The sequence below is a fragment of the Orcinus orca genome, chromosome 7 (genome assembly GCF_937001465.1).
Source record: "Orcinus orca chromosome 7, mOrcOrc1.1, whole genome shotgun sequence".
NCBI lineage: Eukaryota > Metazoa > Chordata > Mammalia > Artiodactyla > Delphinidae > Orcinus > Orcinus orca.
The window spans coordinates 29,900,334-29,917,807 of record NC_064565.1 but is presented as its reverse complement, the minus strand read 5'-3'; positions in this window follow the sequence as shown (position 1 = coordinate 29,917,807).

Sequence of the window (17,474 nt, the reverse complement as noted above, 5' to 3'; positions counted from 1 at the left end):
GAATTCTTAGCATCTGTAGACGCTGAACGCTAAAGAAACTACCGTCGACTGAAAAATAAATGCACAACTTAAAAGGGAGAATTATGTTTCATTCGACAGACTCCCTGAGGAGCTAAGCCTGGGAGGCAGCCTCTCAGACAGCTCTGAGGGACTGCTCTGAAGCGGTGGGGGAGAAGCCAGTGTATACAGGAGTTTTTGCAACAAAAACCACGAGGTCAGAACATCAAAACATTACTGTTAATTAAAGAAAACTAGACTTCTCAGGTTAATGAATTTAGGGCTTTTCTGTGTATGGGAAGATGCAAGAGTCTGGGTTCACTGAAGTCATCCCTTTGAGATGCATCTTAACTATCTAGGGCCAGTGCCCTGCTTTTCTCCATCCTGAATCCCCGCAGGGTGCAGCACTGGGGGTGGCTGCAGTGGCTGGCTGATGGCTTCATGGCCCCAACATCCTTTGTTTACTGATATGGCAGGTGACATTCTTCATCCATTCCATCCAGCCTTGACTTTTCCGGATTCTGTGCCCACGTTTGTGGACAGTGGCCCTTCTGTCTTGTCATTCATTCATTCATTCAGCAAATATACTATTGAGCATCTACTCTGTGCCAGGCTCTCCTTTAGGCTCTGGAGATACAGTGATGAACACAGACAACTCCCTAGCTCTTGTGACACGATATTCTGATGGAGGAAGCTGTTAATAACCAGGTAGGCTAAAAGTAAATAAATAACTTCAGATGAAGAGGAGGGATACGAGAGAAATATAACAGGGTGATGAAATAGTCTTGTAGGTTCTGTGACTCTAGATCTGGCTTAATTTTTTCATGGCTGGCCACTGGTTTTAAAGCCTTGATATAACTACAAGAGTATATGGCCTGTGAACTCCTTCACGCATTGAGGGGAGCTTTTATCTTCTCTTCCTCAGTGTCTTCCTAAGTGCCCGTTTTAAGCATGACTGTTAATAAGAGATACGTCTAAGTCCAACAAACAATGTCTTCTTGAGGATTGGTGAGATGATCATTTGAGGCATAAGAAGCCTTCTTTCATCCCCCCCCCTCCCCACATCACATGATGCCTGCAGGTTCTGCCTAGGAATGTTCCCTAGGAGGTGTTCTGTCGTAAAAGTTCAATGGCTTCTGAAGAAGAATTTGGCCTGTCCATTTTAACCAGAAGTTTGTTCTTGTATTATTAGATCTAGATATATATTTGGAATAAAGACTGTCACAACCCAATTCCAAATAAGCTCCATTTGTAAACTTTGTTATTTTTCACCCCAGTGTATTCCTCACACTCTCAAAGGAAAGAGAAAAAAGAGAAAGCAAAGCTATATAACCAAACAAGATTTTTAGAAGTCTTTCTGGTTTTGCTGTATCCACACATTGTTGGTCAGAATAGGCTAGCTTATGCTGCAGTAACAAATAATCTCAAAATCTCAGTAGCTTAACATACCAGAGGTTTCCTTCTTACTCACAAAACATCTGCTGTGGGTCCATATGACTCTTTAGAGCAAACTTTCCGTCGTGTATGACACAGCAATCCAAGCCGTGCATCTCAACAGGAGTCCTACTCAGGCACCAGGCAGCTTTTCCATGCCTTGGCCTGGAGATGACACACATCATTCCCAACCACTGCCCATTAGCCGGAACCAATCATATAACCTTGTCTACCAGCGAGGATGCTGGGAAATGTAGGAGAGCAACATGGGAATGTTTGCAGAACCCCACTGTCTCTCCCACACTGGTCACTATGGGTATCAAGGAAAGAACACACAAAGCAGGGAGTGTTCATGGGCCCTTTGCCTGCCTTACTCTCCTACCAGCATCAACTTAGGGGGTCCTGTGAGGTTCTTACTCAATTTCACACAACAGGTAGAATTCGTTGGGAAGGACACCTGGCAGAGTATCTCACCCAAATTCTGCCACCACCACCCCCATCCATGGTTATGGTTATTATTTCTCCTTGAAGTTGTGATTTCCACAAGACAGCTCACCCAAAGTACAGATGTTCCCCCGAAACTGCTGAAAATACTTTCATGACAAGTTCTGGAAATAAGGCCAAAAACATGTGTGCCAACAACCCATTTCAGTCATTTTGTGAGATGGTTATAAATGTAAGCACGTCGATTTTTATTTTGTTTTACATTTTGCTCGGATTCAGGGGGGCCAGATACCATGATTTGATATTCACCTTGGGAAGGAGGAGCCTGGCATCTGGCAGGTTCTGCTGTGATAGGAACAGACTGCAAACTACAAAAGACCCTCCTTAGGGTCCTGCTCCTGTAGCTGAGGGAAGAGAATAGAAACTCTGTGTGTGTGTGTGTTTGACAATGTGAACAATTAGCATCCCAGTCTTCTTTTCTTTTGTCGGTTCTTCCGACAACATACCTCCAAATTAGGATGGTAAGCCCTAATCAGAAACTTCTGGAAAAGAAGTGGATTGGATAAGGGAAGAGACGGAGGAGAGAAAGTATGCCCATTCTCGAGTTAGTGCCTGCCAAAATATTAACAGATCATTTTATTCTCTATTCTCAGGCTCTCTTGAATGTCTTTCATTCATTCATTCAACTAATATTAGGGACCAGTCTTGGTCCCTATGAAAAGCACTGAGGAATCAGTGATGGGAAAAATGAACCCCGCCCTTGCTCAAGGAGGTTCAGTCTAGTGTGGGCACCAAGCAGTGTACAGATCACTACGGAAACAAACCTATAACTTGCCAATTGTGGGTCTGTGCTTGTTTGTTCTCGAAGCTATTTTCTGCTGTTCCCCTGATCTGCTGCATTTCCTCCACCCTCTGGCTTTCTGGTCAGTTCAGCTGACAGAAGGCACCTGGCAAGACTGGAGGGTGGGAGGAGGGGAAAAGCCACGAGCTTCTCCTCCCTCACCACATTTCCTCCGGACAGCCCTGGCTATGGCTCTAACTCAAACCATGTGGCTTCTCCCCCAAGTTTCCAGTGCCTCCCAGGCCTCCCCAGCTCTTCAGCTCTAATAATATTCTTCTTCATCACCCCTCCAGACCCAAGAGTGGCAGGGGCTTCCAACAGTCGTCTCCCCCGTGTTTAGCATCTCTGGAACCATTCTTCATTAAGTTTCCTCCAGTATGGGTTTACTTCCTGTTTACTATTATTACTTCCATAATAGTAAACACTGTGATGACGGCCCCCCCCAAAAAGGTATACTGTGACAAGAGAATGTATAATGAGGACTCTGTCATTGTCATCATGGACAGAGGAAGCTTTTTGGAGGAAGTGACATTTGAGCTGAGATTTGAGGGCTGAATCAGAGTTAAATAGGCAAAGGATGTGGGTAAGAGCGTTCCTAGGAGAGAGAGCAGCCTGGGCAAAGGCCCTGAGGCAGAGGAGCTGAGAGCCATCTAGAAATGGAAATAAGGGTAGTGATACCTGAGTATAAGGGGCAGAGAGAGGGAGTGTCATAGGATGGGGCCGCAGAGTTAGGAACAGACTGGATCACACAAGCCCTACAGACCATGCTGAGGACTTCATTTGACAATGGGAAGCAACAGAGGGCTTTAAGCAAAAGAAGATGATATGCATTTTTAGAGGACCACTCTGTCTATAGTGCAAAGGGTATGAGAGAAGCGGGTGACAGTGGATTTGAAGAGGCTGCTTAGGAGGTACTGCAACAGCTCAGGCAAAAGGAGATGGCAGCTCTGGCAAAGGATAGGATTAGAAATGGAGAAAAGTGGATGGACTCAAGAGATATTTAGGAGAGCAATCGACAGGACCAGGTGACTGATGAGTTAGGGAGAGGTGATGGAGAGAGGGACACCAAGGATGACTTCTGGGGTTTGGCTTACACAGGTGGGTGGATGGATGGTGTGCCATTCACCAGGACAGGAAACACGAGGAGGAATGGGTTGTGTGTGCACGTATGGGGTGAGGAAATGGATCAGGCGTTTGGTTTCGCTCACATTGAATTGAAGTGCCTTAGCGGTATCCAGAGGCATTTGTCTCTAGTAGGCAGCTGGATAGATGGCGCTGGAGCAGCTCCATGGCAGGTTGGATTATTGTTCCTAATTCTTCACTCCCCTGGAATAGGATTTTACACCCACGTCCTTTGCCACGTAACTTCGAAGTGACTCTCACAGGAGCCTTGGCCATGTAACTGTCTATGATCAGTATAATATTGGTGGACGAGATGTAAACAGAGACTTTAAATATGCTTTCATGTTTGGCTTTTGATCTTCCGTGAGCCGTTTCAGGGAGCCCCTGGCCCTCCAGCCTAAGCCCCAGCGTGAGGCCATGTAGAGCTGACCTGAACACAACCTGAAGCCTGGGTCCAGCCTGACCCAGCTAAGCACCGCCTTGCTTAGCTGACCTGAAGAACTGTAAGCATTGCTGGAAAACACTGAACTTTTGAAGTTGTTATGCATCAGAAACCGAAGAATGTTGTTCAAGGGCAAGGACCAGACAGTCCTCCCAGGGATCGCAACCATTATGGAATCTGGGGGCACGTTCATTTCGGATAAAGCTGGACAAACTTTTCTTTGACTGTCCCTCTGTCTTCTGGCCCAGGTAGTTCACCTCATCTGAATATCTTTAACCTTTCCTTCTGTTGCACTCCAACTAGGTTGATAATCATGTACTTGGGTTCCAAAACTGTGTCACTGGGTTCGCTCCCAAACTCTACGTTCTCTATCCATCTTTTCTTTAAATATTTATTTATTTTTATTTATTTGTCTGCGCCGGGTCTTAGTTGTGGCATGTGGGATCTAGTTTCCTGACCAGGGGTTGGACCCAGGCCCCCTACATTGGGAGCGCAGCGTCTTAACCACTGAACCACAAGGGAAGTCCCTCACTATCCATCTGTTGGCATCTATGGTACATTCTGACTCGGTATGTCTTTGAGTGGCAATGGCTATGCCTTTCAAAAATTTGCTCTTTAAATAGGACCTTCAATGCCTTGGGCCAGAGTCAATCAGAATATCCTACTATGGATTTGACATCTTTGCCAAGGGAAGGCTTCATCTATATCACAAGCGTGACAGACTACATCCATCAGTGTGGAAACCAACTTTTTCCAAATGAGAGTGGAAGGACTTGAAACAGGATCTTTTCTGAAGGCTCAATTCAGGTTTCTTGACAGGAGGAGGAGGAGAAGGTGAACATCTATGTTACGCACGTTGCTTCATTGTTCCTCCAATTGGAATTTGCTCCAGCTTTTTTAGCTCATATTCTCAACCTCTTTCTTTCTCTTCCTCTCTTTCTCATTCCTTTCCTCTCTCTCCACCTATTCTCTGTTCATTAATAAAAGCTCTCTTTACTTAGTTTGGAATAAAGGAAACACCTTAAAATATTTAGGTAAATCTCTTGTCCCGTTCTGTGCTAATTCCTTATATTATTCATTACCATAACAGAAGTTTATATTCATTCCCTTTCATTCCGCCGCTTCTCTTTGTGTTTGAAGAATTCTCTCATATCCATTACATTCTGTAATGTAACTCTATTTCATAAATGACTCCCTTCATCTTTCAGAGGACTGTCTAATGAGTTTTTCCCTTTCTCCACTTTAAATCAACCTGCAATGATGTTTAAGACCCACAATGGTTCTAATGCAAAGGTCAGGAAAGACCTCATGGCATTCACAGCTTCTTCACTGAGTATTTCAAAGAGTCCCCAGGCAGGGCTGGAGGACCTGGGTCCCAGCCCCAGCTTGTGCACTGGGTAGATTTGTCACCCTAGGTAATGTTCTTCTTAGCTTTAAAATAGAGATAATATCATGCTATTTAGTGTATGTGATTGTTGAACTAATTAAACTGAGCAAGAAAAAATTTTGATATGTTAAAATATCAGGAACTGTAGCTGTTAGGAGTGTTTTGGGGGTAAAAGAAGCAAACAACGCAACTCACAGTAACTTGAAGAATTGGGTTTATTTTTCTCGTAGAACAAGCCTAGAGTAGGCGATCACTGGGATTGGTTCAGGGATCAACAGTCTCCTCTGCCCCCTTTATCAGGAGAGCACAGACTTCCCAGAACAGTGCACCCTGTACAGACTTGCACTTATTTCTCATGGGCTAGGCGTGGGTCATATGGTCTCATCTAGCTCAGCGGAGCCTGGACAATTGAGTATTTGGAAGTCAGCAAATGGCAAGAAGAAGAGAGTTGAGAATATTGGGGGCAATGGGGCAGCGTCGGGGAGGGATTATTTAAAGTTATCTGGCACAGAAAGCTTTGAATTACAGCCACATTAATGCACCCACAATTCTGGTACTAGTTCCACTGTGTGGGTTTTCTCCCCACACCAAGTAATTCTCTGACACCAGCTGGGTGTCCTACAATTCAATTCAATTCTGACACTGTCTACTTGGAGATAGCATCATATCCCACAGGTTAAGGGCTCAGTCCCACGAGACTGTCCCCCAACCCTAGGATGTCAGTCACCAAGTCCAGGTTGTCACCTGTGCTTCTGACAGTCTAGCTATAGATTGGAGGTTCCAATGACCCTCTCCTTGGGTTTGATTAATTTGTTAGAGCAGCTCCTAGAACTCAGAGACACATTTTACTTACAAGATTACAGGTTTGTTATAAAAGGAGCAGCCAGGGCTTCCCTGGTGGCGCAGTGGTTGAGAGTCCGCCTGCCGATGCAGGGGACGCCGGTTCGTGCCCCTGTCCGGGAAGATCCCACATGCCGCGGAGCGGCTGGGCCCGTGGGCCATGGCCGCTGAGCCTGCGCGTCCGGAGCCTGTGCTCCGCAACGGGAGAGGCCACAACAGTGAGAGGTCCGCGTACCGCAGAAAAAAAAAAATAATAAAAGGAGCAGCCAGATGGAAGAGATGCATAATTGCAGAGTATGTGGGGAGGGCACACAGAGCTTCCATGCCCTCTCCAGGCACGCCGCTCTCCCCAAATCTCCATGTGTTCACCAACCCAGAGCTTCTCTGAAGCCCATCCTTTTGGTTTTTTATAGAGGCTTCATTACAGGGGCAAGATTAATTAAATCACTGGACATTGGCAACTGATTCAACCTCCAGTGCCCCTCCCCTTCCCAGAGGTCTGGGGTGGGACTGAACCCGCTAATCACACGTGGTTGGGTTGGCCCCTCTGGCAACCAACCCCGCACCCCCAGGTCCTTTCCAAAAAGTCACTTCATTAACATAAATTCAGGTGTGGTTAGAAGGGGTTTGTTATGAATATGAAGACACCTTTATGGCTCTTTTCACATGGGAATTCCAAGAGTTTTAGGAGCTCTGGGCCAGGAAAGGGGGTGAAGGCCAAATACATATTTCTTATTATAGATCACAGCATCACACACCTAACACTTCCCTTTTGAGAAGGTGCATTGCTTCCAGAGGTACAAAACTTCCATTTATCTAGAGAGAGCAAAAACCAGAGAGGAGACGTTATGTCAGTCGTGAGAGCCAAGTGCACTCTGTGTTTTCCTCGGGGCTGCCTCGCTCCCCAGATCTAGATTACGGCTCCAAGGAAATCAGGAGACTCAGCAGCTTCCTAAATAGAAGTTCTCCATGCAGAGTGTTCTTCTCTGGCTCTAAGTTATTTAACCCAGTGACTCAAAGTCCTGGCTCTAGAGTCAGATGGGCAGAGGTTTAATTCTGACTGCCCTTTCTAGTTGCTGATCTTAGGCAAGTTAATGTTTAATACCCTCATGTTACTCACTTGAAATGGGAATAACCATACTACTTACCTCCTTGTACCACTAGGAGGATTAAATGGAAAACACTAAATACAATGGCTGACATATAGTAACCACTCAGTAAAGAGGATCTATCGTTAATATTAGAGGTAATAGTGAAAGTTTTCAAACGTACAGATTCCCCAACCCTGTCCCAACTTTACCCCAAAGATCAAAGTTAACAATAAAAATTAGACTGAATAATGATCTTTTATTTGCCTCTAAAATTAAGTCACATGATCTCTTGCTGAAATCCATCCTAGATTCTCTGTAACTGTTACTGTTAGAATGACAAACCCTCCCATATATTTACTAAGGCTTATAATGAAAAAAAGATGCCATTCTCGAGTTTGGTGATCAGTCCTAATAATGTATCCAGTAAGCTCATTGGTTGCCTGAGGTAGTATCTTGCCAAATCCAATTTGCAAAGACAACAGCTTTATAGACATTTCTTTTTATCTTGTTCGTAATATTGCCCATTAAATAGAAGATGTACCGTGCCAGGTCTTGTTCATTTCAAAGCAAATTATAGGAGGTGATTCAACTGTGCACCAGGAGAAAGAGTCCAGTGTTTCACCAGCAGGGCCACAAAATTAGACGTCTGCTTCCTGACAGGATGACAGATCAGAAGAATTTAACATTGATGAATCTTAATGCTGTCATCTACCACAATGTTCTTCAATTATTTCTTTGTGAAAGAATGACTAATGATAATTCCTACTAGAGGATCATTTGCATATTCAAGCTCAAGTGTTACGCGGAAGAGAAGAGAATGTCGATTTGTTGAGAGGACAAACTCCTTCCCTCCAGAGTAAAACGATTCTTTTCTACATTAGGCTTGCTACTGAAACCCAGGGAGACAGAAAATATAATTCAGGAGCTGAGTCCAAATCTATTTTCTCATTTCCAAGAACAAGAAAAAACAGTATCTTTTTCTCCCATTCTAGACTAGATTTTTTTTTTTGTTTTTAATGTGCTCCCTAGTTGCCATTGTTCATAGGGGAAACATGATCTGGATACAATTGGCCTAATCAACTCTTAATTCGAGGGCCTAAGGGGATGATTACACCTAGCGTTACCCACACAAGTAGCTGCTGACACCAGGGTCCTTTTGAAAGTGCTGCTCTTGACATCAATGCCAGGTAGGTGGCCCTGGAGACTTCAGACTCCAGGGCCCAGAGAAGCTGAGCCGTTGCATCTGGTAGAACCAATCACGGCAGCGCCAAAAGCCTGTTCTGTCCTCCAGATGAACAAGCGTCAAGATATCTGTCCTTCCTAGACCGTGAGCAGATGCTGGCCAAGGTTGCCACCTTCCAAAAGGAGACAGTTGGAAGGAATGAACCCGGGCTATGCCAGTCTGATTTGTTAGACTGTCTGATCCCAGGAACAGATCAGGAGAACTTGCTGCTGCTGCGAGGCTGCACATGGTTCTTCCTAATTACAGGAGGAAACAACGAGCCAATGCGAGGTAGAAGCAGCAGCAGCATCCTCTAGCGGGCTGCATTCTGCTTTCAGCTCTCCCTTGGCCCGCATGAAGCCAGTCCTCTTCTAGACAGTCAACAAAGTCCACTTGGAAGCAGCGAGTGGAATGTGCAGGATGGATAGGAAGTGTCCACGTGGATATAGAGGAGAGCGTGTTTCTGGTAGAAAGAGTCTCATGAGTCAGGCCCACGGGCTTGAAACACCACGATGCTCGTATCAGTTTCCTAGGGCGGCCATGACAAAGTACTGCGAGCTGGGTGGCTTAAAACAACAGAAATCTGTTGTCTTACATTTTGGGGGGCTAGAAGTCTGAGATCAAGATGTTCTCAGGACCATGCTCCCTCTGAAGCTTGTAGGGAAGAATCCTTTCTGGCCTCTTCCAGTTTCTGGTGCTTGCTGGTATCCCCTGGCTTCTGTCCGCATCACTCCAATCTATGCCTCCACTGTCATGTGGCGCTCCTCACGTGTCACTCATGGCCTTCTAATAAGGACACCAGTCACCAGATTAGGGCCCACTCTAACTCAATAGACCTCATCTTCCCTTGAGTACATCCACAATGACCTTATTTCCAAGTAAAGTCACATTCACTCATTCCAGACCCCAACGTTTCTTTTTTGGAAGACACAATTCAACCACAACACTGGCACATGAAGAACAAATAGGAAGCATCTAAGTGAACACAGAGGAGAAGATATTTCTTTCTTTTTAAAAAATATTTATTTATTTACTTGGTTGCGCAGGGTCTTAGTTGCGGCTGGTGGGCTCCTTAGTTGTGGCATGTGAACTCTTAGTTGCAGCATGCATGTGGGATCTAGTTCCCTGACCAGGGATTGAACCCAGGGCCCCTGCACTGGGAGTGTGGAATCTTACCCACTGCACCACCAGGGAAGTCCCAAGAAGATATTTCTGATAGAAAGACTATCATAAGTCAGGCCCAGAGGGACTTGTAACACCATGATGCTTGCACAGAAAAACAAGCAGTGCAGTAGTCTGGGTTCCCCTCCTTCCCTCTTCACTCTCATCAGCCCCTTTCTTCCCCTGTGCTAAGACCTATAACACTCATGATTACTCACCCAATGCATATATAGGGGTCAGTAATATAATCATAATAGACCAGCCCACCCTTAACATTTGCTGGGCTCAGGATAAGACGGCAAAGTGACCCACATGGCATGTGTCTAATTATTTAAAGTCATACTTCATGCTACAAATTGTCAAATAAGTTATATTCTCCTCTTTTGACAAACACACCTTCATTACTACACACTTTACAAAGAAATTGGAAAGCTATGGTTTTGATTTAATTGAAAATCGGCAACATATCAAAGGTAATGTGCCTGGGTGTTCTGTAGAAGGGTTGGTGATATTAGGATGAGCAATAAAATGAAAACATATATAATTCATAAATTATCATATTTATTCCATAGAATTTCTTTTTATTGCCTTAATTTCAGAAAATGTACTAATTATGTTGTTGTTATCAAGCTTTTCACATAGTTTGTATTTTATTGACAGTATTGACAAATTAGACTAAATTCCTTGAGTGGTTATTGTTCTTAGGTAGTTTGTATGAATTTTAATCTTGAGAAACTTTGCTGAGGCATGAGCAACTGGAATAGTCAACAAAATGCTTAAAGCACTGCCTACATTCAGATATGAAACATTTTCTGTGTGGTAGGAATACTTAAGATTTACCCTCTTAGCTAATTTCAAGTGTTCAAGACAGTATTATTAACTATAATCAACATTTTATACATTAGATCCCCAGAACTTATTCATCTTTTAGTGAAAAGTTTGTACCCTTTAACCAACATCTCCTAATTTCCCCCACCCCAAGCCCCTGTCAACAACCATTCTATTGTCTGCTTCTATGAGTTCGAGTTTTTTAGACTCTCAAGGGTGTGGAGAAAAGAGAACCCTTGTCACTGTTGGTAGGAATGTAAATTGGTGCAGCCACTATGGAAAACAGTATGGAGGTTCCTCAAAATATTAAAAATAGAACTAACCTATGATACAGCAATCCCACTTCTGGATATATATCCAAAGGAAATGAAATCAGATCTTGAAGAGATATCTGTACTCCTATCTTCACTGAAGCATTATTCACAATAGGCAAGATATGGAATCAACCCAACCCATTCATCAATGGATGAATGGATAAAGAAAATGTGATACACACACACACAATGGGATATTATTTAACCACCACAAAGAAGGAAATCCTGCCATTTGGGACAACATAGATAAAACTGGGGGACATTATGCTAAGTGAAATTAGCCAGACACAGAAAGACAGATACTGCATCATCTCACTTGTCTGTGTTTTATTTATCTTCAAACTACTTTCATATATCTCATTTCCTCCATGAAGTCATAGAGTTTTTTTTTTTTTTTTTTTGAAGTCATAGAGTTTTAAACATTAAAATAATCTTATAAAGTTTTATTGGATTTGGCTGTGTATGTAGCTAGAGCTTCCTCTCGGCTGGACTATAACTTCAAGAGTAGGGACGTTAAGCATTTTACTCATCACAGTCTGCCTTTAGTATTAGACATTTTTGAGGCAAATAGATAAAATAAAAGAGCCCAGTTCAAGATTTTCTTTGTCAGGCTAGGAGCTCTGGGAACTAGGAGTCCTGCAGCAAAACTACTGACTAAAATAAAGTGCCAATAATACCCATTAATCCAGAAATTCCACTTTCCATTTTCTACACGGAAAATACACGAAGAGGCAATATGTACGTGACATCCATTGTTTATAACATAGAAAAGTTCAAGAAATCAAATGTATATTTTACCATTCCGTTACTGACAAGCTGCAGTAGAGCCATATTATAGAATTCATCAAGGCAATTTAAAAAGGATGAAGCAGATATATGTACATTCACAATGAAAGATGTTCAATACATGGATTACATAAAATAAAAAGCAAATTGAAATACAATTGATTTTGATTTCAAAGTTGATGTTTGGCTTATTTTACAATTACATTTTTTGTCTAGGGTATCTGTACTTCCTGTTCCTCTACCCCTTCCTGAACAGTTCAATTCTGAAGTCATTAAGTGGAAGGGAACAAGGTAGGTGCCCACACCAGAGAAAGGGGGAGCTGTAGTGGCCCAGAGTGGGATGTCAGGGTTCAAACCGGGTGAGGAGAATGCCCACGTGAACTTGGGGGGCGGAGACAGGAGATCGAGTACACTCAAGAAAACCGATCACATAACTAAGTATATTAAAGATAATGGGAGATAGGTTTATCATTAGCTGGAAAAGGGTCTACAACTATGAAAGGGAGAACACTAAAATGAATCCTGTCGTTTACTACTGGATTTAGAAGTATCAATGTGACCTTGTGGTTTTCAAAATACACAGATGGACATATAATAAACATAGGAAAAAGGACGTAAATATATATGCATATGATATATGTACACATATACATGTACATGAACATGTACATGTACATATATTCCCTTGCTCTAGCCCTTAAAAGGATCTGAGAACAGGGATACTCCAGTAGCAATAAGCATGCCAAGTGCTCATATCCTGGCTTCTACATACCATTCTCCACTAAAAGCAACTGGGGTTACTTGAAAAAAACCTGATTCTAGGGCTGAGGCAGAAGTATATGTCTGAAACATCTTGCTATTTCAGGAAGCAAGGAAGTGCTTAAAGAATGTCGAGACATGACTAAAGGACACAGAACTCAGCTGGATGAAGCCCTCATTGGCCAAATCAGGGACAATTTGACCATTAAAAGAAATAATGATAGTAAAGGACTGTAACCCATTGAATAAATAGAAAATGATATTCATACAGATATAAATAAATACATAACCAAATAAGTAAAAAAGTTTCATGAAGCTTGGGATACTTACTTACATGGTTTCAAAGTAACTCCTCACAAAAGGCTTATTAATTTCAAAAAGATTAAAAAGTTACATTCTAGTGGAAAAGCCCGACTGACAGAAACTTAATAATCAAGGTGAATATAATGGGACAAATGGGAGTCATGTGCCACCAGATATGCTACAATGAGAAGAACACAGATTTACTTCTGTGATATTCCTCCCAGTGTATTCCTGCAAGTAACCAGAATTTAATCATGAGAAAAAAAAAAAAATCCAAACCAACTCAAATTGAGGGACATTATACAAAATAACTGGCCAAGAATCTTCAAAACTGCAAAGGTCATGGAACTCAAGGAAAGACTGAAGGAGACTCAAGAGCCATTATTACAATTAAATGCAACATGCAAAGCTGAACGGGATCCTTTTGTCATAAAGAACATGACTGCAACAACTGGCAAAATGAGAATGCAGTATCAGTTTAGACAGGTTTAATGTACTGATGTTGATTACCTGATTTCAATGGTTCTATTTAGATAATATCCCTGATGTAGGAAATTCACACAAAAGTATTGAGAGTTATGAATTATCAGGTCAGTAACTTCCTCAAAATGATTCAGGAGAATAAATTCTTTGTTCTGTACTCGCAACTTCTAATTTTGCAATTGTTTCAAAAATATTTTCTTGAAGACAACTATACAAAATAATAGTACATAAAGTCTATTCCAAATATGAAAATAGAAAAAACTATGTATAACTTTACATACAGACCTATGGAAATATACAGAAAGAGCTTTAGATGAACAATGGTTATATTTGGGAAAGATAGCTGGTGGGGCAAGTTAGGAAGGATTCTTGTTTGTGATTCAAAATGTTTCTGTATTGTTTAAATTTTTATTCAGTGATAATAGATTCATATATTGCTTGTATAAAATGAGGAGAAGATAAAACTATCATTATTTGCAGATGATACAATTATATATTTGCAAAATAAAATTGACTTGAAAACTACTTCATGCATGCAGTAAGAAAATTCAATAAGGTAGCAGAGTAGAAAGTTAATGTACACAAATCACTGGATTTCATATATACCAGAATCAAGTTACAAAATGTAGTAGAAGAAAAAAATCCCATTTCTAATTGCAACCAAAAAAGATATAATTTCCAGGGGGAAAAATAACAAGATGTCAGTTCTCAACTACATTAATATAGAAATGTAATATAATCTCAAAAGTGCCAACAGGATACTTTTAAAAAAACTTTAAAAGGTGATTCTAAAGTTTATATGGAAAAATAAACAAGAAAATAATGTGTGAAGACAAGATGAGTTTTTCAATAGGTGATGCTGGAAAAACTAGATAATCGCCTAAAAAAAAAAAGTTGGTTTAAATCTTACATTTTATGATCAATTCCATATGAATCAAATAATTCAATGTTAAAAAAAACATATAAAGTTACTAGAGGAAAACTTCAGGAAAATTCTTTGCAAACTTGCAGTGTCCTTTCTACCTGATTCAAAATCTACAATCTATTAAAGAAAAGATGGATAAATGGGTACATTCATCTCCATAAAAATAAAAACTTCTACTCAGTGAAACACAAAAATACAAGCAATTGGGAGATTGGGATTGACATATATACACTAATATGTATAAAATGGATAACTAATAAGAACCTGCTATTTAAAAAAATCAATAAAATTCAAAAATTCAAAAAAAAATACAGGCAAAGTCAAAATATAAGTGGTCAACTGGGAAAAGTATTTATTTACAATTTATATTAGAAGTATAGTGCTAATTTTCCTAATATATAAAGAGCGTCTATACAAATGATGAGATTAAGATCGACAACATCAAAGGGAAAAAGAGATAAATAGGCTAAATGGGCTCTCTATAGGAAAAAATGTTCCTTAAATGAAAAACATTCTAAGATTTATTCATGTATACATAGAAATACAAAATAAGACCATACTAAAATATGACTTTCCTCATGGCAAAAATTCCAGCCATTTAACAATGTATCATGCTGGTGAAGCTGTAGGCAAATAGCACTTTCACTCATTGGCAGGAGCACAAATTGCCCCTGAGGAGGTAACCTGGCAGTACTATCATACGTGCAAATACATTTACCATTTGACTCAGGAACTTCATTTCTGAGAATGTGTCTTAACCATATATCTGCACACATAGGACACATGGCAGTGTTATCCACTGTAACATTGTTTATAATAGCAAAAGCTTTGCCTGGTCATATCAATAGTGATCTTAAAAATATCATCAACCTGAAAAATCCATCAATCGGGGCTGATAAGACAAGTAATGTTACATTCTTACAGTAAGATACTTACATACTTGTTTTAAAAAAGGAGGGGCGAGGGGGATTTGAAGCTACTGACACTTAAAATATATTTTTTTCAAAAAGCAAGGCCTATAGTGAATATGGTATACTTTTTTTTGCAAGAATAGAAAAAAATACATATTTTTATTTGCTTATATTGATATAAAGATATTCTTGAAGGAGACACAAAAATCATTAAAAGGAGCATTCAGTTTGGATGGAGGTAGAAGTGAGAGCAATTTTTCCCTCTATTACTAATATTAACCCCGCAAGGTATGGGTTTATCTCATAAGAAATTGGTAATATTTAACTATTTTGACCTACAAAAATGGCAATTTCTAATAGTTACTGTTGCCATGTTACAGATTTTGAATATATGTGAGAGTACAGAAGAACATGGGAGGTGCTAATATTATTGGAAAGTTGTAATCTTATCAATTGCATGAAGTCAAAATTCAGAAAGATGTCATCTGAGGAACGATTATGTTGTCTTCTATGAGATAATGTTAATTCACCAGCTTTTTCTTTGTGCCTTGACCAACTGGAATCTCAAAAATGTTTTGACATTTAATGGTTGTCAGGTTTTCTCTTGCTTTTTTTCTTCTTAATTTTTGTGTATGATTTTGAAAAGTGAGGTTTTTTTTGTAAAAGGTATAGTATAAAAATAATTGTATCTGGTAAAACTGGTGATCCTTCCTGTCTAGGGAAAATGGAAGACCTAAATAGTGGTGGGATATACCCTAATAAATTAAGCCTTGAGTTCACATAGTCACCTAAGAGGTACTGGAGATCACTGAGTATACTGTAATCAAAGAGTCAATAAACACAACATTTTTGCTGTCATTTGGAGCCCTGAAGATGTTACAGTGGTTGCAGGAAAAACAGGAAGATGTATCAGATAAGCTATTAAGGAGAAACCTGGGTGGGGAATTCCCTGGTGGTCCAGTGGTTAGGACTTGGCACTGCCGAGGGCCCTGGTTCAATCCCTGGTCAGGGAACTAAGATCCCACAAGACGCGTAGCATGGCCAGAAAAAAAAAAGTACGGAATGTGAATTAAACCCAAATAAAAATGCAGGTTGGACCTCAGGTTCGGGGGCTGGAGAGACATATGATCTAATCCAGGTTTTTCAAGGTTTTCTGTACCATGAGTATTTTCTCAAAATGACCTCTTATGCAGGATGGGGGTGCTAGCTCTCCTAGAAGCAGAGAGATAAATCTTCTTTTCACAATTCTGAGAAATATTTCCCTCTCTAAGCTGACCATCACTCACTGTGTATTGGAGTATTGTTCTGATTTCACCATTGGTTACAATTCAGTATAAGATCCAAGTGGTCTCTAGGCAGAAGCTGTCTTCTGCCTGATGTCGTCCGTAGTCACCTGGACAAGGTGACTAAGTCCCTTCACGTCCCAGCAGAGAGGATGAGAGCCAGTGAGTAATTTCTTGCTCTCCCAGTCTTCCCTGAATGACAATGAAATCAAGGGGAAGGGGCCAGGGAGAGGAAAGGATGGAGGAGTGGAGAGAAAAGGAGTAGGAGAGAGTCACCTAAAAAAATATAGGTCTGAAGACTCTAAGCAGAAGGTCGCTTCACTTGAGACAATTTGGGGAAGAAATTCTCAGCCTCCTTTTCACAAAACAAACTCAAAACCCTAAGAGGTACAAACATTGACCAAGAAGATAGGAAATCACTAAATTTAAATGTAGATGAGAGAGATACATTTTATTACACCAAGAGCTACAAAAGGAATAAATATAGCTATCACTTAAAGGTCTTTCCACAAACCTGAAAATCAAGAAATATTTTGGAGGGCCTCCCTGGTGGCACAGTGGTTGAGAGTCCGCCTGCTGATGCAGGGGACATGGATTCGTGCCCCGGTCCGGGAGGATCCCACATGCCGCGGAGCGGCTGGGCCTGTGAGCCATGGCCGCTGAGCCTGTGCGTCCAGAGCCTGTGCTCTGCAACGGGAGAGGCCACAACAGTGAGAGGCCTGCGTACCGCAAAAAAAAAAAAAGAAGAAAGAAGAAACATTTTGGAGAGGAAGGGAAGGGATGAAATGCTGCCCAACTGGAAAACACAAATAAGCAGATGTCTGATCCAGGAGGAAGGAATATGACCACGGGAGGAATGCTGAATTTACAGATTAACAAAACGCTCAGCTTCATCTGTTTG